The 23307-nt window shown below is 43.9% G+C and overlaps 1 protein-coding gene and 1 long non-coding RNA gene across 7 annotated transcripts in view; one reads left to right on the top strand and one right to left on the bottom strand.

Annotated features, from left to right (window-relative positions):
• Positions 1 to 21177, bottom strand: part of LOC144782607 (uncharacterized) — a 913515-nt gene extending 892338 nt beyond the window's left edge. For both annotated transcript variants that reach the window (XM_078661973.1, XM_078661972.1), the window contains exon 1: positions 20940 to 21177. The gene's annotated coding sequence lies outside the window, so the exon portion shown is untranslated. The remainder of the gene's footprint in view (positions 1 to 20939) is intronic.
• A 112-nt stretch (positions 21178 to 21289) lies between these two features.
• The window catches only part of LOC144782605 (uncharacterized), an 834782-nt gene continuing 832764 nt past the window's right edge, over positions 21290 to 23307 (top strand). For all 5 annotated transcript variants that reach the window (XR_013601169.1, XR_013601170.1, XR_013601168.1 and 2 more), the window contains exon 1: positions 21290 to 21462. This is a non-coding gene — a long non-coding RNA (uncharacterized LOC144782605). The remainder of the gene's footprint in view (positions 21463 to 23307) is intronic.

Here is a 23307-nt window from a genome sequence, read left to right as displayed (position 1 = left end):
GCTGTGGTCAATGAATGTTTCTTCAAATCTGGTGAAGAAATCTGAAACAGTTTCTCCTTTCTTTTGCTTGCATGCAGACAACTTATCCCAATTTACGCGTATTGCAGGCATTATCGTTTTCATGTAATCTACTATTCTACCAGGGAGTTCTGCTATCAAAGGCTCAGGCTTGGCACCACCAACTTGGCGGGCATCTGCAGCAGTAATATTAGCCCACGTGTCACCTAATTCCTGGTCATGATCTACATGGCGAATTTTACCCCATAAAGGCTGTGGAACAACATTCCCAAATAGCATATCGATATCGGCTAAATTCATTATACATGACCCAGCAGTTTGTGACAATTCTTTATAGTACCCTGCAGGATTTTTACGTGGATCTGGTAATGTTTGTTTGAGTGCTAAAACTTCAGCTCGCTTCCATGGGACATGTACCCATACACGCTGGAAGTGTGGCAGAACAGGTGGGACAGCAGTCGTGTCACCCTCTCTCCACTGTGGGGGAACTTCTCTCATAGGGTATTGTCGCGCCTTTTTCCTACTGGATGTATTAGATTCAGATGGTGACCCAGAACTGCTTCCCTTACTTCGATATGATAACAACATTTCAACTGCTTTTTCCACGTCTGGACCTACAATCATACCCTCTCCAAACCTAAACCGTACACGACACATCTCTTGTGGGATGCATTCTTGATCATTGTCTTCTAAATCCTCGCCAAGAAAAACACACATCTGTTCGAAAACATATCTCTGTGTCGCTGCTTCCCATTGATGGAAGACTTCCATGACAGACTGTATATCATATTTTACAGTGTCCATGACCCATTTCCGAGCTAAACTATTCAGGGAATCTCTCTCTTGATAATCCGGCAGTTGACTTCGCAACTGTCTTCTTCCTATGTTAGGGGTCGTAGCAGGCGACCTGAAAAGAGGTAAAAGAAGATTAGTAACAGTGCTGGCCATTTTCTGCCGAATGGAAGGTGAAACTGAAGGACAAACAGATGGAAAAACGGGGTGAGATAAGGCGGGGGTAGAGATAGCAGAAGGGGTATCAGGAATAGAGGGGGCACTAGGCAAAATCATAGAGGAAGCATTAGGAGATGTAAAAAGTACAGTAGGCAAAATCGTAGAAAACACAGGTGAAACAGAAGTGGTCGGTGGGCCTGGAGGAGACTGCACCGAAGAAGTAGGAGCCAGCTGAAGAACAGCTGGTGGGTGCTGTTGAGGAGCAGGAGGCGCAGCTTGTGCAACTAAAGGTTGCGGGGGTGCTGTGGCATTCTGCGCATAGGGGGGTGGTGAATTTAGCAAATGTGACATTAATGGGTCTTTTTCACGCTCTTTTGCTGCCTCTTGCTGAAGAGACGGCAAAACTGGATAACACTTATCTATTGCCAGTTTACGTTGCCTGTGCAACTGCTCATTCATCTGCTCTTCCTCATTATCTTTAAACTGCACAGCAGCTTGCATTACTGAAAGTCCCCCTTCTCTCTTATTTTTCTTAGCTAATTTAATTTCTTTTTGTTTGGCTTCTTTACGCCATAAGCGGAAGGAGTCAAACATCGCCGGCCGGGTTTTCTTTTTGAAGAGTTTAACTTCAAGGTTGTCTAAGATTTCAGAATCAAAACTACCATATTGGGGCCATTTTAAAACACCATCTTTCCTAGTGTATTTAATCCATACTTCGTTGTAGGTGATGGGGCCTACCCCATGTTTTACGTATAGCTCGTAAGTCGGAGTTCCAACTGGAGGAACCGGACATGAGTCCTCCAATCGGGAGTCCCTATTATTACCACCAAGACAAAATAAAGTCCCAAGTCTAAGACTAGGCATCCTCGCTCTCTAGTCTAGTTCCAAACTTCGATTACGATATTTCTCGTGAATACACGAGTCCTTCGGTTATGGTGCTTGCAAGTACCAATACAAAACCTTTTGTATCCCAAAGATACCACAAAGTAAGTCCAACTAAGGACTGGGAGACGCTCCACTTATACTTAACTGAAAATATCTCGATGACGTCACCAGAAGACTCGTCTCAGTGTTTCGCTCTACCAAAAACCTCAAGGGTCCACATCAGGGCGATAGCCAGGGCAGCAGTCCTTGTAGCCGTCGGGAAGCGGGGAACCTCGCAGCAAAGACCTTCGGACCACGTCGACATGCAGGGGTCGATGAGGTGGTTGGCCGTCCTCCGGAATTTCCACACAAAGCTCCTCACGATCTTCAGGCTGACTGGTACCACTGGAATCGCCCCAAACGTTGGGCGCCAACTGAGGTACTGGGTTTTTAAGAACCGGCACAGAACCGGTAACCCAGCGGTGCCAGGGAATCAACACCCAAAGACCTCGGGTTCTCCTGATCCAGACCTACAGAAACTCGGAGTCTTCTAGGTGAAGTCAAAGATTAGTTTATTGGCTGCAACCAAGGTAACAGGTGTCCTAGAAGTACAATACGGGTATGTTCTCAGGAGACTGCACACTTTCATGAAGTCAGGCTTCTCTTCTTATACACAGTTTTAGGCCCTAGGCAAAACATTCTTGGTTGTAAAGTAAATAGTTAACATATTCTGGTTCAAAGAAAAAGCAGAGTCATGATGACATGTCCATATTTCACTTCGTGCTGCCTACAACAAATCATTTGGCAAGGCCCAACATTTCATCAGATATCACTGGACCCCTAATAAAAACGGGCACCTCCCCACCATAAAGTAAGTGAAGCAAAGGAGTGGAGAAAGATGTAAGCGAGATATGGCAGGTGTGCGCGCTGAAATGGTTTTATGGCTGGTTGAGCCTAGATGCTATCTTGCTCGGCCACTGGGAGGGAACTGACCTAACAAGTTCGGCCTGGGGCAATGGTTCTAACTTGTACTGAGGTCAGGGAAAAGTCGATTAAGGAGTATGTGTCCTTGTGGAATCAAATTCAACTGGATTAAGGCCTATGTAAAGGGCAACATATAAATGGGAGCCAAGGGTTCAGAATGTAAATGACGATTTCGAGGTGAAATCATCACTCGAACACGCCGAAAATACATGTACATGATGTACTCGTCATTCTCGGTCTTTTGATACCAAATTCGTCATATTTTGACGAAGTTTTAATTCTCGAGTCCAGAACTATTATACAAATCCAGATTTTCAGAACCTCAAAAGTTCCCCCTTGGACCCCGTTGAAAAAGCCCTTCTAGGTTACACTGGACCCCGTTGAAAAAGCCCTTCTAGGTTCCTCCCTTTGCTGATATATAATGTACAGGGTCTTGACAGATAGAATATTAAATTCCAGCTGGATTTTTGAAAGTGGTGTTGATCAGTGAATGTTAAATACAATGCTTACATTCTGTATGTAAATTATATTGAGTTCTTGCAGTTATTTTTTAATAAAGAACTATTGATGCATATGTCAGTACTAGAAGGAGCTTGGTATTCAAAACGTCAATTGCTGGGTTGCTTGAGCAAATCTTTCTGCCGATTACCATACTGTGTGTGCCTACAGTTTTACCTTTGCCAGGTAATTCAACCCAGATAGTTTGGTGTCCACAGTAAACCAGGTATTCATATGTCTTTATTTCTTCTTTTGATTGTTGTCCTAACTTCCAGGCAAATAATTTATTTTCCTTCCCAAAAGACAGTTTTTTCGTTTTTGTGACGTTAACTTGTAATTGGTTCTTTCATATTAGTTTTGAAGCATTTGAAAAAGTTGCTTAGTGAGTTTTTCTATATATTGGCCATGATAGACCGCTTTAGACCGCAGTGGTTCAAGGACTTGGTTGCAGATTAAAAATTAAAAAAATTAAGGCATCCCTTTGGTTGATGGAGATGCTGACCACTTGGGGACCTTACAATGATCGGCTGGTCTCAAGAAAAAATTAATTACTCTCGCAGCTGCCATTCGAGGACCCGGTGCACAGTCCTGACATGCCAACCACTCCTCCCGCTGACCACTTGGGGACCTTAGACATAAACCCAAAGTAACAATGATTGGCTGGCCTCAAGAAAATATAAATCACTCTCACAGCTGCAGTTCGAGGACCCGGAGCACAGTCCTGACATGCTAAAAATGAAAACCACATAAGGTGGCAACATAAGCACACCCTAAGCCTCAGGCACCCATGGGAGAACCACTCATAATACTGCCATAAAGAATGAAGCGTGTCTGTGTGTGATAGTCCATGAAATAATTTTCTAGACAAGAAGACAGCAAACTATTTGCGCCATCTTACATACATCAAGTTTGAAGCCAAGGACCACTGCAGTGATTTTAGATGTACCGTGACCATTGCCTCAAAACGTAGGGTCTGATTACGAGTCTGACGGTCGACTCGCGGTGGTGCAGGAGTGGCGGTACATCGTTTTGACGATTACGACATTGTAAATGTCGGCAGTGGACCGGCGGCTGCGCCGAGGAACAGTCATTCCCTGGCGGTGGCGCAGGAGCGCCACAAACATTATGCTGAGTAGGTACTGGCAGAGTCCTGCTCAGCATATGTTTAGTTCCTGGACCGCCAGCCTTTTCATGGCAGAACACCGCCATGAAAAGGCTGGTGGCAGAAGGGGACCCTATAGGGTCCCCATGCCCCCACGCCATGGGAATACATTCAGGGGGGAATAACTTGTGCCCCCTGTCTTTATTCCTCTCAGTTCCAGCTTGGCATAGATATCACCCTCTATGCCGTGCTAGAACTTTTTGGTTGTTCACATTGTGGTGCCTGTTTTTAAGGCACCACCATGGGAAATGCCTAAGGACCGCTAACCGTATTACGAGTTGTACTTTTAGAACTCATAATAGAGCCGGCAGACCATGCGCTGGTTTGGTGCAACAGAGCTGGGGTTGATCCAGCGCCGCTGTGCCAAAATCGTATTTAGGCACTTAGTCTGAAGACAATTGACAAACTTGGTGTCTCATAGACATTAAAAGACTAGTCTTTCAAAAAATCCTATAAGCTGTGCCTTAAGTCAACAAAATTAGTGGGCCATTTATACTCAACGTAGCTTTTATTTTATCAAGGTGTTGAATCTGCAGCTTCCTTTGATAGACCACGCCCCTAGTATCAAGGAGTGTATTTCCTATGATGTCCTCAGATGTACACAGACTATTTTACACTTTAAAAATCATTCAAACGTTCTTATTTGGTTGCCAACTCAGGTAATCTTGCTCCAAAACAAAAAATACAAATTCCTTGTGAAGCAGCACAATTTTGAAAAAAGCAAGAACTCTGAGCAGTTGTGTTTAGGGAGCAGCTCAGCAAATAGAGTAAGGATTGTAGGCAACAACCTGGACTATCAACAACATGAGTTGATACTGATGAGGAGGTGGTCAGCAATGACGAAACAATAGAGAAAACAAGAAAAGTATCCATCATCCATAGGACAAAAAAACAAGATGAACGCCTGCATGGTCATGTGCAACCCACATGACTAGAAGATATGTCGAAGCCAGAGGACTGTACTTCTTCGCTATCTCCATCATGCAATACCACCTAAGATTGAAGCATAAAAGGGAATACATTAGGGTCAGCACGAGGAGTCAAGAGCAGAGGCAGCTCCTGAGAAGAGATGTTGTAAAGGCAGGAAGAGGAGTTTAACTGACCTGAGAGTTTCGCAAAGCACTGCTTAAAATAAAAGGTTCATATATGATGTGGAGAACAAAATATGATAATTGATGAGAATATAGAAGACGACTATCAAAAGTTCTGTATGTAAAAAAAATCTGAAAGTGCCAATTTGTCACTATATTTTCAAAAAAAGTAAAAACACAAAAAAATCACAAAATAAAAGGATGTGCTTGTCTCAAATAAGCTCAGAGGCTAACAAACATCACACATAGCTAAAGGCTGTATACAACAGGGGATGGTCATCTGTGGAGGGATTGGAGGGTTGGGAGCAGGGCCTAGACACAGGCTTCCCACATTTAGATATGGTGTTTTTGACATTCCATATAAAACCTTAACTGAAGGTTTGACTGCACTCGCCTTTCCCCGACTGAAATTGGATTATTTCAGAGGTGCTTAAATTCACAGTTTGGGAGTGAAAAATTGTGAATCATTTATTTGAACCACCTCACAGAGAAGGATGGTTGTGCATCTGAGAACATACCCAGAACAGCAGCAAATAAACACAAGGTTATTGGGTTCTGTTTGTGTGATACATGTGCTCCAGGGTGCCTTGCCAAGTTGGCATATTTACCAGATAAAACAGCTATGTCTGATATTCTCCAGGATCACATATGTGAGAAGTGCAGCATTATCACATTTTTGTACTCAAATACAGTACAATGATAGTATTGTCTTGAGATGCACTGCTTGGATAAACATTGCCAGGTTAACAAAGGCTCGATTCACAAAGGTTTTGCTATAAGCAGGTGTGATTTACTCTTGCAGTATAAATTGGGCTTACTCCTGAATTTCAGGCTTACCATTAGCCCCAACGCAAAAAGGTAAACCTATGGGCAAAGATATCTGCTCCCATAGATTTATGCTGACATTTAGCCACAAATCTCTGTTGAGATACAATTAACTACATCTGGAAAGAGATTTATTAGTTAATTTCTGGGAATATTTTAGGGGTGCATCACCTGACAAACAGTACTACTGGCAGCACACAAATAAATCCCAGCTCCCAGTCACTGATCTCTTTTTTTGGTGCTGCAAGATTTTGCAGAGCCTGATATCACCTACAGTGTGTGTTTGTTTGTGTGTGTGTGTAAGGAGCAATATGTTGAATTGTATCCTGAGTGTGTGAAGAGTTGTTCCCATCAAACATCCTATTTTTTCACAATTCCTAGACACTAACTCTGTCCAAGTTGCTGAGGCCATGAAATCTATCAAATCAGGATCAGCCAAAGATCCTTGTTCTGCCTCAATTCTCCTCCCTATCTCTGATATCATTGCACCCCAACTTGCTAACATTTTAAACATTATGTTTAGCACTGGAATCTATCCTGCAATCTGGAAGGATACGCTTCTCAAACCCTTACTTAAAAAACCCCATCTGAATGCGGAAGATACGAACAACTATCGACCCATAGCCAGTTTGCCATTTCCAGCAAAAATAGTCGAAAAACTCATGAACTCTCAAATCTCTCAATATATAGAACAACATTCTCTATTAGACGATAGTCAATTCGGCTTTCGCAAACTGCACAGTACTGAGACCGCACTCATCAAATCCACCGATGAGATAAGGAAAGCACTTGACCAGGGAGGAGCGGCAGTACTCATTCTTCTTGACCTCACAGCGGCCTTTGACACGGTCGATCATAACATCCTGATCAACCGCGTCAGTGCCATAGGCATTCAGACCAAAGCAAAAGACCTATTGAGATCTTTTCTAGCCGGCCGCACCCAGACAGTTCAGCTAGATACGTTCCTGTCTGAACAACTGGTCCTACCTTGTGGTGTCCCCCAAGGCTCATCCCTCAGTCCAACCCTATTTAATATCTATGTCACTGATTTGGCAAGGGTTATTAAAGATTGGGGGATGAGCCTAACATCCTACGCTGATGACACCCAGTTGGTTCTTACCATCAAGGAGAGTGGAGACAAAATTGCAGCCAACTTTCAGCAGGGCATGTTGGCCATCAGTAATTGGATGTCAGTAAATTGCCTCAAGCTGAACTCCAATAAAACTGAGGTCATGACCTTTGGTAAGCTTACCCCTATGTGGTCCGATACTTGGTGGCCCACGAAATTGGGCCCTCCCCCCCTCCCATCTACCAAGGTTAAAAATCTAGGAATACTTCTAGACAATAAACTTACCTTTTCATCCCATGTCAATTCCACTGTTTCATCATCATTTTTCAAACTGAAAGCTATAAAAAAGATTCTCCCATTCCTTCCTCCCAATTCCGGAAAAACATTGGTCACCTCGTTTGTCATGTCCTCAGTGGACTACTGTAACGGACTTTTGGTTAATGCCCAAGATAAAGTCATCAAGAGGTTACAGTCTATACAGAACACCGCGGCCATACTGCTCTCGAACACTTCTAAATTCAAACCTATTTCTGACACCATAAAAAAATATCACTGGCTCACTGTCAGAAATAGAATAAAGTTCAAGGCGCTCTGCATCGCCTATAAAGCCACGCACAAACAAGGCCCACGTTTTCTCATTGATCAGTTCACATTCCATGTCCCTAACCGATCACTCCGGTCAATGAACAATCTCACCATGACAGTCCCACGCACGAGAACGGTGGCATGGGGTGATCGTAGCTTCCATGTTTCAACGGCAAAACTCTGGAATTCCCTGGATCCACACATTAGGGCTGCCCGCACCTTGACTGTTTTCAGGAAAAAAATTAAAACATGGCTTTTCAACCAGTAATCCTATTCCCTTTCTCAAGCTGTTTTTCATCCATAGCGCCGAGACGCCCTTGGGCAATTGTTCGCACTCAACAAATCGCATAAATAAATAAATAAATAAATAAGAGTAGTGCTAGATTGGAGACGAGTCATGTTTTCTTTATTACTTAGCAAATTACATATTTGTCATATACAATGCATGTGCATCTGCTTTATTTGTATTTTTATAATGTGGTTTGTGTAGGTGCCTGCAATATTTACACAACTTTATTTACTTTTTTAACTTAATTTAACTTTTAATATTTGTGCAATGTAATGTATATGGGTGTGTGCAATGCCAAAATTTATTGGAGGAAATGATCCCTTTCTGGATGGTCACCACAGATCTTTTTCCTTTTCGCTGGACTCTATATTTTTTTGTGCACTTTAGCTCTGCTAACCAAGGATGAAGTGCATGTGCTCTCCCTTAAAACATATGAAAATTGTATTAATCTGATTGGCATATTTAACTTACATGTAAGTCGATCATATATCGTACAAAGTGTAACCGGTAATATAATGTCACTAGTGGACTGGAGGACTCAATGAGCCATACACTACAGGGCAGTGCAAACATGACTGCAGGCCTACCATTTGTAGCCTGGATTGCAATTTCGGACAAAAATTAGACCTGTCAAAAATAACCCCTTTTGACAGATCAAACCCTTTCTTTTAAATATTTATAACCCACCCCTATGTAGGCCTTATTGTCCATAAGGTAGGGTGCATGATATTTAAAAGTAGGACATGTAGAAATGTAATGTTAAACATGTCCTTACAATGAAAAAGCCCCAAAAGCAAGGCTGGTTTTTCCATAGGGAAACACAGGGTTGTGTTATAACATTTAATAATACTGATTTCGGGTAGAAACAGCTGGGAAAAAAATTAAACAGCTAATTTCAATAGGTCCTAAAAAACAAATCCAATGATACAGTCAGATAAATAGTAAGGAAAAAGTTAACTTTTCCTTGCCTACAGCTTCTGGAGGATCATTTGCACTTGCGATCCCATTTCTGCCAGCCTGTAATTAATATTTAAATATGTGTGAATGGATGTGAAATGCCTCCCAGGTGAAAACAATAGGCTGACCATAATGGGAAAAGAAGGCCGCTTTGAACCTGAGACAATATGCAGGGTGGGGCTGTGAACATCCTTTTTGACATTACAGTGTCAAACCCTGCTTGATAGGTCAGCTGAGGTTTTTCAGATAACACTTGCGGCCACATGCATCATTGTTGCCGTTTGCGATTTCTTAATTGCGAAAATTAAGGAATCGCAATTAAGAAATCGCAAACGGCTATGCATCAAGAAATCGCAATTTTTTTGCGATTTCTTAAATTTCCTTAATTGCGATTCACAATTTGCGAATCGCAATTAAGGAATCCCTTCCCATTGATTCCTATGGGCCTAGAGGCCCATAGGAAGGAATGGGAAGCCATTCTCATTTTGCGATTCGCAATTAAGGAATCGCAAAATGAGAATGCTATTTCAAGGGTGCAGGTGGGGGGTCCAAAGGACCGCCCCCCCTGCACTCCTGAAATGTAACTTTAAGAACATTTTTCACACACACATGCCCCAAGGGCATGTGTGTGTGTAAAATGAAACTTTAAAAAATGCACTTTGGTGCATTTTTCTAAGTTTTCGCAAATTACCATGAAGGTGAACTTCATGGTAATTTACCTCTCCCTATTTGCGAATTCGCAATTTCTGAAGTGTCATGCATTGCATTTAAGAAATCGCAAATTGCGATTTCTTAAATGCAATCGCAATTTAAGAAATCGCAACATAATTGCTGTTGGACTTGGCCTTTTCCACCCAAATTTTTCGCTTTAGACCCCCTTATCTAGATTGTCTCCCCCATGGGATTAAACCTGTATAGGCCATGAGTGGTGTGAGACCCCTTGTGAAAAATGTAATTACATGACATAATGTGAGCACTTGTAAAATCCCCCATTTTAAAATTGCACCTGATTGAAATGTATTGTATTTAAAATGGATGCCATGGCCCTGGGTTTTGCCACTGGACTGACATAGGTCAGCGGACTAGATAATATTACCCAGCTACCCCTAGTTTTGGAGGGAAAGCCTGGCACCCAGGGTGCTCAACCCCTCCCCTTGAGCCAGTGTGAACCAGTTATCCCCAACATTCCGGAAGGTGCTGGCTCTGTGAGGGAGGAGGGTATAAATAGGGAGAAGTGTCACCAGAGAGTCAGTCAGCGCTGGGACAAAGAAGAGAGGGGACCTGCTGTGAGGTGCTACCGCCACATGGGCCTGTGAGCTGGGCCCTGCACCCCTATAAACCCCCCCCCTCTGCTGTCCCCATGGGCCCCTGACAAGGGAGGGCCCCTATCCAGGTCACTGACGCTATTTGACCGGGTACCACGCCAACGCTGAGGGAAAGAGGTGCCCAGAAGAGGAGGAATGCTGTGGGCTTGAACCCCCCCAGGAGGTGAGGAGTGTGCCCCTGGGGCTGGCTGTGGAACCGTTCGCCCCCCCCCCTCCGTGAGGTGCGCCTGTCAGACGTTGTTTGGGGAGGTTGGTGCCCCCAGGAAGCTGTGGCCCCTTTGGAAGTGCTGCTGCTGCATTGCCCTTAAGCGTTGGACTGTGAGGAGCTGCGTGTCCTTAGAAGCCCTGGACTGCCTACCCAGCGCTGTGGGAAGAAAAGCGCGTTGTTCTGAAGGCCTGCTGTGTTCCCCCTAGGAAGCGCTATAATCTGGAAGCGCTAATCTGCCCCAGAACTGCCGTGTGGGCGCAAGGAGCAGTGCGCTGTGAATAGCGCCGTGGTTTGAGGAGTAGTGCGCTGTGGAAAACGCTGTTTCCTGAGGAGATTGTGGCATCCTGTGAATAGCGCCGTTTGAAGAGGCGCGCTTTTACCGTTATATAGAAAATTAACTGAAAGGGAGCCTACCCCTTATTGCCGCCGGAAATCACCGCCGCGGCCCGGCGCTATCGTGGGGATTCCCCCCACTGCTGTGGGGATCGTTGCGGCGGCCCCCGGTACCAGGAGAGGGCCGCCGAAGTGAGGGAAGGGCCGCGCTCGGCCCTGAGGCCGCCGACTCCCGCATCACGTGACGGGGGGGCCAGGCTGCGTCATCGGCCCGCCCCCGCCGCGCACGGATTGGCCTGCGCGGCCGTGACCTCTGAAGGCCGCGCAGGGATTGGCTGTTGGCCGGGAAGGCCCGGAGAAGCTGAATTCAAGCCCCGGGTCCCCGTGAGGTAGGAGGGGGACCCGGGTGAAGCGCTGTTGCGGGGCCCCCGTGGACGAAGTGGGAGCCCCGAGGATTGAACGACCGGAGCGGGAGGCCACCCCGCCGGTCTGTGGCTGTGGACTGGGGCCGGTGCCGGGAGGACGTGCTGCCGAGGGAGGCGGGGCCGGGGCACACTGTCGGTGCCTGCCTCGCAGCCGGACCCGAGGAGAATTGAGGCGGCTGCCTGAAGCCGCCGGTGAAGGCGGAGATAGCGCCCCCTCGCGCTGCCGGTCGGGCAGCCAGGAGAAGCAACCTGACAGAGTGGCAGGGCTCCCGGGAGGTCGAGGGAGAGCCCCTCCCTTCCAGCACCATCGCCGGAGGGCCCCAAAAGAAGCCTGGGTCCTCCCCACACCGGAAACCCACGCAAGGGCTCCTGTGTGAGCCGAAGATGTCAGGTAAAGCCCGGTGGGTAGGGTAGCGGCACAGTAGCGGGAACTCCTAGGAGCGAGGTGGAGTACCTGGAACCGCCCCTCCCCTCTGGGGAACACTGCGAAAGGGCCCCGTTGGCCCTGCTTAGCCACAGGAAACGCCGGAACTGGGCAAGAACAGGGACAACGCCCTTTTAGTGACGGCCTGGCCATAAAAGTTAACCCCTGGTTGGTTCCTGACAGGCGGAGATCAGGTTGATGCCTGATGAAATGCTTGATTCCTAGAGAAATATTGGGATCTGAAGAAGTGTTTTGCTTCCTGTCTATTCCTGCCTGATAAAAGTTACATTACTGCCTAATGAACTGTGGCCTCCTCTTTAATGAAATGTTCCTGTCCAGTGGCATACTTATCCTGGTCTTAATGGAATGGTTGGTTATCCAGTGAAATGTTATCTAACCTCTAAAAGTGTTACATTTGGGCACACGTTTTACATCTGCTGGAATGTTGCCTGGCCAATTACCTGAATGGGTCTACTGCTCCTCTAGGGAAGTGTTAATTGCACAGGGAGATGTTGCGTTTACCCTGATGAAAAGTGTATGCCCTATGTTAAGGAGCCAGCTGCACTGATCCATTACAGGTGTTCCTGTCTGGTATTATATGATGTTTTTCCCTTACAGGGGTTGGGTTGGTGTTGTCACGCATGAGGTGTACTTACGCTAATGTTGCAACTTACAATTTCAGCCAACCCCCTAAGGATGAGAGCCTGAGTTGGCCCCGCCAGATTGGCCCCAGGTCTACTGTTATTTAATCACAATTTTTCTTTATTTCAGCATGGACTTTGGACTCAACCCCTTTTTGGCCCATGTAAATAATTCCCTATAAAGTACTTGGCTCTGGTGCCAGTTGGCACCTTGTTGTGATTACCACTATTCTATTTCTTTTTACCTTGCAGGTTGGAGACATAACTAAATTTAATCTTTTTCCAACCAAAGGTGGTGTCGTGACTCTTTTGTAGTGTGATTGGTGGGTCGTCTGTGTGTACTGCGTGAATGCTTCACATGTCCTCGAAGTTTGGCCTGCCCGCTTGATGCCATGCTACCCCCTTTGAGACTTGGGCAACCCCCATTTCCAACAATTGCGATTCCTTAAATTGCAAAAAAATTAAAAAACATGATGCATCCCAAAAAAGGAAATTGAGTTCGCAAACGGCCGAATTTTGCGATTCGCACCGTTTGCGAATGCAATTTACCTTGATGCATGTGCCCCTTGGTGCGCAGTGTAAAGTGGCATCCCGTATCACAGGCAAATGTTAGCTGATACCTGGGCAGGGTCCTTCTTGTGTGCCTCTAACAGGGCAGGGTTCAATTACAGTGGGCCTCATTTTGACATTACTGTGGCAAATCCTGCTTGAATGTCAAAATCTGCTTGACATAATAATATTTTATATAGAGCACTTAGGACGCACTTAAAAAAAAGCAAAACCAGCAGACCAAAGCAATATTTGTGTATTCAATATCTGGTTGCTGAAACCCCCTGCTTTGTTCGACCAGACTTCTATCTCTGGCTTTAATGTGGATACAGTGACTGTCCCAAACTGGATTTTAGTGTTAAATATGGGTTTACCATAGTACACTCGCCACACCGCCTCGTCCCTCACCCTCAACAGTGATGGAGTATTCTCTTTTCTAAACTGAATTTCCGTCTGCAAACATAAACTTTGCATGACCGATGTGTCTGTTCATCCATTAGAAAGGGCAAACACTAGCCAGTTTTCACTGTCTGTCATTGCCAGGTAAGGTGCAGTGAACACTGCAAAATGCCCCTGTCGCCATCAGAGAAAAATCATATGGCAAGAGGACATTCCTTTCTTCATTTTCCAAAACAAAATCCCAAATTGGGTTTTTGTTTTGGAAAATAAAAACAAGAAATCCTGTAAGTTAGCCATGTGGCTTCCTCTTGTTGATGAAGCTGTCTGTCAAACTAACAATGCAATGACAGGAACCGAAGTCAATGCTAGAGATGTCCGCTGGGCCAGTGGACATCTCAAAATTAGGCAGTTGGGAACACTCACACTGTCGGCACTTATCTTCGTCTCCCTGATGGAGTAAAACCCTGTCTGCCAAAGTCAAAATCAGGCCCTTAGTGAATTTCAACTGACTTACCTTTTGTAGTAATCTTATCTAATTTTTTGCTCTTTGGTGGAATTTAGGAGTACTACAACAGTACATTTTTTTTAATCGTGCCCTTTGTGAATTGGACTCATTGTATAAGAGGGAATCTCCACCTGCATCTTAGTGAACTGCATTTAGTAGTCCAGTGTGGGGTCTTTAGAGAAAGTAGGAGCAAATGAAACAATTAGGGTGCTATGAATATAGAGGTGCCCGAGCCCCCTTCACAAACCGATATAGCATTACTTGACATCCGTACTAAAACCGATGTGAGGGTTATACTCTAGAACAGCCTGTGGTACTTTTGGCAGGTCTGGATTAAATACCACTACTTTGTATTGGGGTGAAAAGTAAGGTCCGCCAACACATGCATGGCAACTGTACACACCTTTGTCAATGCATCCATGCTCTTTGCCTCTTTTCCTACAATATGTATTTTTTCAAGAACGCCTGAAAATGTCAGGTTAAGAGAACTCCCTGCTGCTCTTTCCAAACCTTGCTAATTCAAAAGCACCAACCAGAGAAACTGCATTGTGCTCTATAGTTTAGAGGAAACAGCGAAGGCTGACCATATACTTAATTCCATGACAACATTTTGTGAGTACAGCCTGCATTTTTAAATAAAAGCCTGTAAAAAAATGTCAAATCAGCAAACTTAAATATTTCAAATCATTTGAAATGCAAACTTAGTTCTGCAAATACCTGAAGACATCAGTTCAAAAGTATTTTAGAACTGTGTTAACTATGCCGAAACTGTTTCTAAAGCAAAGAAGGGCACAATTGTTAAGCTAAACAACAATACAAAAGATTTTACATAAAATGCAACTAAAGACTCCAATCCTGGCCCTAGTACAATAGGCAGCATTCTTAACTGACTAGCATTTAGGAACAGTTACCATTGGCAGATTAGAAGCAATGGAACATTGAAAACCTTTTGTCCTACTGACATGATGAGTGGAAAATCCCAAAAAACAGAGGTTAATTAAAAGCATAAGATTTGTAAACAATGATTTGGGACTGAAAACTATGAAAGGTGGTGCGCTAAAGTCAACTGATTAAACATCTAATATTTCAAAATGGTTTGTGGTGGCCCCTAAAATACACCTCTACTCCCAACAGTTTAATTTTTTAAGCTAAGAATTAGTAATTTGTAAAAACATGTGTTAAAATAGCTCATTTGACTAATGCAGCTGTTGCAGAGTTCTTTGTACAATCTTAATGTAATAGGCTCAGAAGCAGCCAGGTTCAATTCCTGAAGAAAATTCAATTATTATAGTGCACCGTGAGTGTAAAAATTATTGCAAAATGTGCATTTTTGTTTGTCATTCTTAACAGTTACTTCTGACCAATTAATTTCAAAAGGTGAAAACCTATCAGTAATTTTCTACACCACAATGGCCATCTGTATCACTAGGAGTGTGCATTCCACCTAATAACAGGAGTTTGTGTAATACTGAACATTTGTTTACCACAGACTACAAACTGAATAGGAACAGCTAGCTAGCAAAGGAAATGTTGAAAGCATAATGGATATTTGTAGGAGTAAAATCCCAATACAGGCTAATCCTGGAGTCTCTAACCAGTCAATCGCGAACTACCAGTAGCTCTCAGGCATCTTCAAAGTAGCTTGCAGCCTTGAGTTCATTTTTAAATAAGCTCAGGGTCACATTTTTCTTTTACATTAAGGGAAGGCTGTGCTTACTTTACATTATTATCATCAGCCTGCAGAGCCTGATAATGACCAGTGCTCAGTCAGATTTATGGACCAGGCTAGGTCAGGTCAAAAGTGAAGAACTGAAGCACTGATGTATTTAACTCGTGAAAACAATATGATATTTCTGAATACTTTTAAATGGGAGAACATTTAATTTAAAAGTTAGCTTAATCATTAAATCTTCATTTTATTTTCTTCCATTTCCAATTGTCGTATGTACAAGCAGCAGGCCTTTTTTTCCAGTGGCCAATAGCCCCTTTGTCATATTTGTAACTGAAAAATAGTCATTGTTTTCAAATAACAAAAATTTAAAGTGAAGAAAACGTTTTCTATGAAACTTTAGGTATTACTGTCTTTCTCCACTTTCAATCAAGCCAAATGCATCTTAATGTTTAATGAAGCATGTTTATTCAATTGAAATTCCTCCAGTTTAAACAAGTCTATTTTTCTGTTGTAAATATGGCACCATGTCTACAGGCAACTGGGAGCAAGATGCTTGGTGTTTGCAAATGTGACATTTGGATATGGGAGAAAATGTAAATGATGTAGTTTGGCCTGAGGCCTGCTTTGTGTGCATGTTATGTTAGCATCGATTATTAGAAGTTTAAACGCCATTTTACCTTTTGCTGTTTTTGTAAGATAGCCTTTACAAAGGTCTACACATGAGAAAAGGTTTTTGTTTTCGACATCTCTAGACTTACATCGTGCCCCTAGTCTGCACAGTTAGTGCTGAAGCCGTCAAGGTTATCAAAACATGGTAGCTGTTTTTCGACATGTTCGAGTAACGCTTTCTAGACACAACAATTTGGCAGCTGTGAGCCAGCTAAGATTCTGGCGCCCTTATTATTGCACACTCACCATGATTTCACACACTTGGAAGATTTCCGTTTCCAGGGATGCAGAGAGCCTATGCTGATCCAGATGTCATTCACTCTTACTGAGCGGAAAGGTAATGGGATCCCCCAAAACAAGCCTAAGAGACCTTCTTTAGTTTATAATACACATAGTTCCTATTTTGTGAGGGTGTTAAAACTAGGCACTATAGGACCTGTTTTCACCAGCATTATAATATGCTTTCTCATTTTGTGTTTTATGGAATTGTAACCATGCTGACTATATTATTTTTAATCATATATCTGCTTATGTTGGCTAAGATACTGCACATGAGATCACGTCGTTAAAATAAATATTTTAACCTTTCCGTGTCTCTTCTTTACTCCTGTTGTGGACTGGTATGAGAGTATAACAAAAGTGTGTTCTCACTTTCCACCATTCCTGAGTTTGTACTAAGTTGCATGTTCTAGGTTGTCTAATCATTGGTTTCTTTGCTATAGGACGAAGAGCTAATGTGACACTGAGGCTAGCTGGTTGGGATTTTTCGAGGTACTGAGGTGAGTTTCTGTTCACACCTCAATTCACCGATGTCCTAGGTCTCTGTGCACAGTTCTATGTATGAGCAGGATCCTTGCAACAATGAGTTTTATGTAATCCATATAAACAAATGTAATTCTTCATTTTAATTTTCTTGACTCAGTGTCATATTTATAAGTGAAAAATACAGCCATTATTTTAAGTTGGAGAAATTTAAACTGCAGTAAAAAGTTCCATATTCTGAAAGTTTTTGCAGAATATTTTTTCCACACTTTACATTTATCCCATTTGTGTTATATATGTTACGGTGCCACATATGGCAAAATGTATTTCCTGAGCCACAAGTACATGACAGTGTCATAGCTGCCAAGTTTTCAGAATGCTTATTTGTGACATTTCCACTGTTTCGGTGTACTTATGAGTGACATTCAGTGACCAGATGTGTGACACTAAGAGTAACACTTTGTTGGGAGTAAAACCAAGCAATGGAGTGCATGGAAAAAGATAAATAAATATCAGGAATTGCATGCTTTTGAGCACTGAGAAGTTCCAAAAGATCCTGAAACTGCTGAAAACTCCTGAAAAGGAAGGTAATTTGCCTGCAACCCCTTCTGAAATCTAAAAACATGAAAAGATGACTTGTGTGCTTGCCTGAGAAATAAGTCAAGCCTTCCTGCCACACCATAAGCTGTTCCTATCTTTAGAGTCAAGTGATGCCGCATGGTGACAAACTTTTTTTTATAGATAATTTAAAGGTGTTACAAGCTGAGTTCTGAAGTGCGTCCTTGTTATGCACACAGTAAAAAGTAGCACTACCGTCTGATAGTCTATTATTAAAAATATAGAGTTTGAAACATTTTATAATAAACACTAAATCTCTATACATTTTGTGTAATGCAAATTTAAGATAATTACTTGCATATCCTCAATGCTTCCATTTGCAGGCTGGAACCTTTTTAACACTATACAAAAGTCACTATTCGCCACTGTGCAAACCAGTAATCAGTTATTTTTCTCTCTGTTTACGCACACACACACCATCTGCATTGATTAACCAGATGAGTTTGCATCAGGTAAATATAAAAGAAAAAACAGTGCATTTTCCCAGTTTCTTTTACTTGCATGATTTATCATTCTTTTAAGGAGCATGTTTATGGGTTTGTGTTTATCTGTAGATGAAAGGGCAAAATATTTGTTCTGTAAGCCACAATGTATTTGACCCCACACCCCACTGCACTTCTTCAGTGCTCGGCTAGACTCTCGCCTATTCCACCAGTTTCATCTTTACAGCAGTGCCAGCCAGGCTAAGCTATCTAGTGTCTTTGGTCTAGTGTTTGGCCAGCCAGGAGGCACGCAGGTAGCTGCAGGCAGTGTGGTAGGTGGCAGCTGTCTCTGTTCTGAGAGAGGCCTGGCTGGCTTGCCTCGTTGCTGCATGGACGCTCACTGGCACCACGCTAGACTGCTCTCTCTGGTATGATACTGTCACCGACACTGCTGGGTTCTCTCTCAGGAGCTCTGTGACAATGTGTGAGTAGTGTTGTTGTCGCCTTGCTGGGGAAAAAATGAAGGCAATCCCATAGATACAAGTTGCAATACATGCCTACACCAGGTGAGGTACAGAGAGACTGTGACTTCCCTGGTTGCAAATGATGCACATATCAGATATTTAGAGGCGTATATAGCCCCCACTACCCGAGCAGAGGCACTAGGCTCGGAAATGATTAACACTGATAGAAAAACCACAAACTGACATTTCACGAAGTTGCTGAAATGAAAAAATAATTAGTTAGAGGAAATTGTTAAGAATCAGACTGCAGAGAGAGCATTCGCTGCGATGGTCGATCCTGGGCAAATTAGTACATTTTGAGTGCACAATTTGCCATATCGTCCTAAACGAGGCACACTGATGCAAATCAACACATATGTGGATCTAGCTGGGGCTCTCTTGGTAACATTTATCTCCAGCTCAGAAGTTTACTTTTCAAATTATGGCATTAAGCCAACTCTTAACATCACATGTTCAGAACAAAAGCTTCAGTAAACATGTAAATTTATAAAGATTGGGTGAGCTTTATCATGAATAAATGCTATTTTTTAGCTTCAAATAATACAGTTATTTAAAATAGTATGTTCACTGCTTCCCTGAGACTAGATCTGCTGTTAACCAATTTCCACGAGTAAAAAGCTATCCAGGTAGGTTGAGTGATGAACACTTCACTTGTACTCCTGCCCTCTATGAGGAACAGCAGTCCCAGCTTTCCGCAGACATCAGTTTGTCGATATGTGATCACCCAACCGAACATAGACATCAGTACTTGATGTGATGGCCTGAAGCTGCTCCAGCAGCAGCCCTGCCTCCTCTATAATGGGGATCAGCAGCGGGGTATGTGATCAAACTTGGAAAAGGACAAAGATATACTGGCAATTAATGCATTGCCATATTTAATCATTACCCGCACCAGCCTCTTACCTGGACTTATCGGTGGGGCTGTTATAATACTGGCCTAGCAACCTTGCGTGTTGCCAGCCTAGTTGTTATGTGTGCACCACAACAGATATGACAGAGCCATCTCCTGCAGAGGTCTCAGGGTACCAAAAGTTAAATGCTGTTGACACTCATGTGTCAATATCACAATATAATGGCAACCGGCACTGGGACAGATGTGTGACATTATTACCATTAATCACATCCCATTATCAGAGTGGAGGCCTGGGGGACAAGAGCGAGGGAGAGACATGTGATATGGTTCTCCCCCATTGGTGCTGATCACAAAAACACCCTGCGCACCTCGCTTCTTGCTCAGACTGAAGACCACAGTGCCACGCACGGTGTCTCAGCAGGCACCGGCAGCACAGAAAACAAACAAACTACAGCTTGGTTGGGCCAAATTAACTGTGACACACAAGTTCCCTGAAAAACAACACAACGTGCCGTCAGACTCGACTAAAGCTGCATAGGCCCACTTGATCTTTGTTTATTTCATTGATGCCAGAGGGCCACGGTGAGACCACATGACCAGGAGATACTAGGCTCACATTTTTTTTATTTATATAAAGGAACAATCTGTGCTGGGGAAACAGTACATAAATTATCCCTTGTTAAAGTTCACTATGCCCAAAGCGGTGATGCAGATACCTGCATTAAAATGCGTTAGTCTAAACTCTGAAGCGTGGTACTTGGCCGACCTGTCTCTCAGTCACCAGTGCGTATATACCCCATTCATATGCACACATATTCATACATCCTTAAAGACCACGCTCTCACTAACATACGCGAAAGCCCTGTCCCCTATTTAAAGTTGTTCAAACCATAGTATCCGGCTCTATGGACATTAGGCTTAAAGTCAAGTGTGGGGGAGTCTGGTAACAACGCACACATTGCTTAGCCGTCAGCAGCTCACAATGATTTTCACTGGTCAGAAGTAGCTCTCAATCCAGAAAAGGTTGGAAACCCCAGCACTACTACTTTCGTTTGGGATTGAGGCTAAGAAATCTATTTAGCCAAAATACTTTTTTTTCGCTATCTGACATGCTTCTCGTTTTCATAGAGGTCAAATGGAATGAACAATTCTTTAAATAACTCACTTTCATATAAACCCTTAGGAGAGGTCCCAAAGCTTGGCACATGACCAACCGTTTTTTACAGAAATGAAGTACCACCAACTAACTCATTTCTTAAAGCCACAAAATAAGAAGAATATATTAAAAAAAGGATAAGAAGTGAATTAGTTCTTTACCGCGGCACGTAGACTGAGCATCTGGGTTGTCTTCGTGATGTCACGGTTGGCCAGCTCCCTCACGCTTCCCGCAAAGGCTATCCTCGAGATACTCCCCCGCTATTTCTGTGGTTCCCAAAAGTACTTTCTAATGATTCAAACGTAGGCTGAAACAACCGCCGGAGAGGGGGCACAGGGCCCTCCCCGGGTTCGTGGGGGGTGGGACCTCCGTGCTGACAGGCCTGCCAGAACCGGCACGTGCCGTCCAACCGAATAGGCGGGAAGAACCACAGCAGAGCGGCGCGCGTGCGCGCGGCGCGGACTCCAACCGCCAAACTGGCAGCGCGAGCTCCCACTTCCGGTCACCACGCGGCCGCAGGAAGCCGTGTATGGTGGTAGAAGGGGTCGGCCTACACCCGACCGCCCCGGACACAGCGGCCCACACGTACGAGACGGTTTTTGAACTCCTTTTACTGGTTTTTGTTGGTCCGGGCGCACGTGGATTGTGATGAACTCCGCAAGCGCGGAGTGCGTGAGGGACGAGGTGAGGCAGCACTGCGAGGATTAGTCTTGAGTGAGGGAAAACCGGCCACACTCGGGGGTGGGTCTCTGGCCCGACAGTAAGTAAGGTTGTATTTGAAACAGGACCCTTCTGGGCACTATTTTAATGTTATTAACTTAACAGATGAAAACAATGATCAATTTCCATCAATGAATAGTAAAACCCGAAAGGTAATCCGTCCCTTTGATGTAGTTCGTGTTTACATTTGATGTAGTTCTTGTTTATATTTTGTTTTACTTTGTGTTGTATAATGCAGAAGTATTTGACTTTTCAAGATGTATTTATGTAAGTAGCAAAGGACATTCCTGCAGTGCAAAAAACATACCTGCCGACCTGTTGAATATAAAATTAGTGAAAAGTCAGATATTTAAGAGGGTGATTCAATTACAATGAACAGAAACTGGGCCAGACTGGGGAACCAAAAATACTCCAACCAGCCCCACTCCTTTCATCTCCTCGCACAATCTCTCTCTTTAATATATTATGATATCCAGGCGCTTTGAAGGTGGGTTAGGCAGCTATCTCCTTGGTGAGGTTATTTCAAACACCGGGTCTTCAGCTTCTTGCGCAACTCGAGAAGCGATGTGGTGAGGGAGTTTGTTCCACGGTTTGGGAGAGATATAGTAGAAAACATGGCCTCTGGCTATGGCCTTATGGATGAGGGGTATGTGTCTAAGTAATAGTCCGGCTGAGCATAGATGCCTGAAAGGTGTGTGGCAATGTATGGAGCTGTTAAGGTATGCAGGGTCTATGTTGTGTAGTGCCTTGTATGTGTTTGTGAGCAGTTTGGACTGGGTGAATTTGTAGATTGGGAGCAAGTGCAGTTCTCTGGGATTTGAAGTGAGGCAGGTTGAGGACGAGTCTTGCTGTGGCGTTTGAATGGGTAGAAGCCTGTTCAGGAGCTTCTTAGTGATTCCTGCGTATAGGGTGTAGTTAAGTCTGCTGGTAATCAGGGCCTGCTTAATCGTTTTCCTGGTGTTCTCTGGGAGCCATTTGAAGATCTTTTGCAGCATCCCAAGGATGTGGAAGCAAGTGGAGGGCAATACGTTTATTTGGGCTGTCATGTAAAGCTTGTGTTTCAGGATGATTCCAAGATTCCCCGCAAGGGTTGTGGGGGTGGGAGTGGGGCCGAGGTTAAGTCCCAAGCAGAAGCTGATGTTGTGTGATCCAGCAGGGTCATGTGCATGGTAAATAATGCTGGACTGAGAGATTCTCATTGGGGAACTCCACTTATGTGGTTCTTGGCCTCTGACGTGTAGGGTTACTGGTTGACTGTATTCTTCTTGTGAGGAAGCAGCAGATCCAGTTGAGGGCGGGTCCTTGGATGCCTGTTTCATGTAGTCTTCTGATCAGAGTGGAGTGGGAGTCGTATCGAAAGCGCTGAGTGGTCAAGCGATCCTTCCATTCTTTCACCCTCTCATCTTCCTCTCTGATCCCTTTCTCTCTGCCTTTTGTCTTCCTTCCCCTCTTTCTCTCCCGCCCATTGAGGTGATATCACAGTTGTGACTCTGAATGGCCTGTCAACACAGGCAGAATAGGAGGTACAGTGAAAAGTGTTCCCATATACCTGAAAGAGGTTGTGAATAGCCCATTCTGCACTTCTCCAGAAGTGAGGAGTGGATTTGACCGGGACTCACCATGACAACCCTAAGTGCCAAGGATAAGCCAGAGGATTCTCAAGGGGGAACTTGAGTGGTGGAAGTCCTCGCGTTCAACTCACTGATCAGTTTAGACAGCACTAGCATGCTTCAAAAGCCTAATTTAAAATTCTGTTTATTAACTATAAGGCTTTGAAAAGAATGTTGAAAATTGTTGTCTGGGCAGGTG

The sequence above is a fragment of the Lissotriton helveticus genome, chromosome 9 (genome assembly GCF_964261635.1).
Source record: "Lissotriton helveticus chromosome 9, aLisHel1.1, whole genome shotgun sequence".
Lineage (NCBI taxonomy): Eukaryota > Metazoa > Chordata > Amphibia > Caudata > Salamandridae > Lissotriton > Lissotriton helveticus.
The sequence above is the reverse complement of the archived record's forward strand: the minus strand, read 5'-3'. Positions and strand labels throughout refer to the sequence as shown.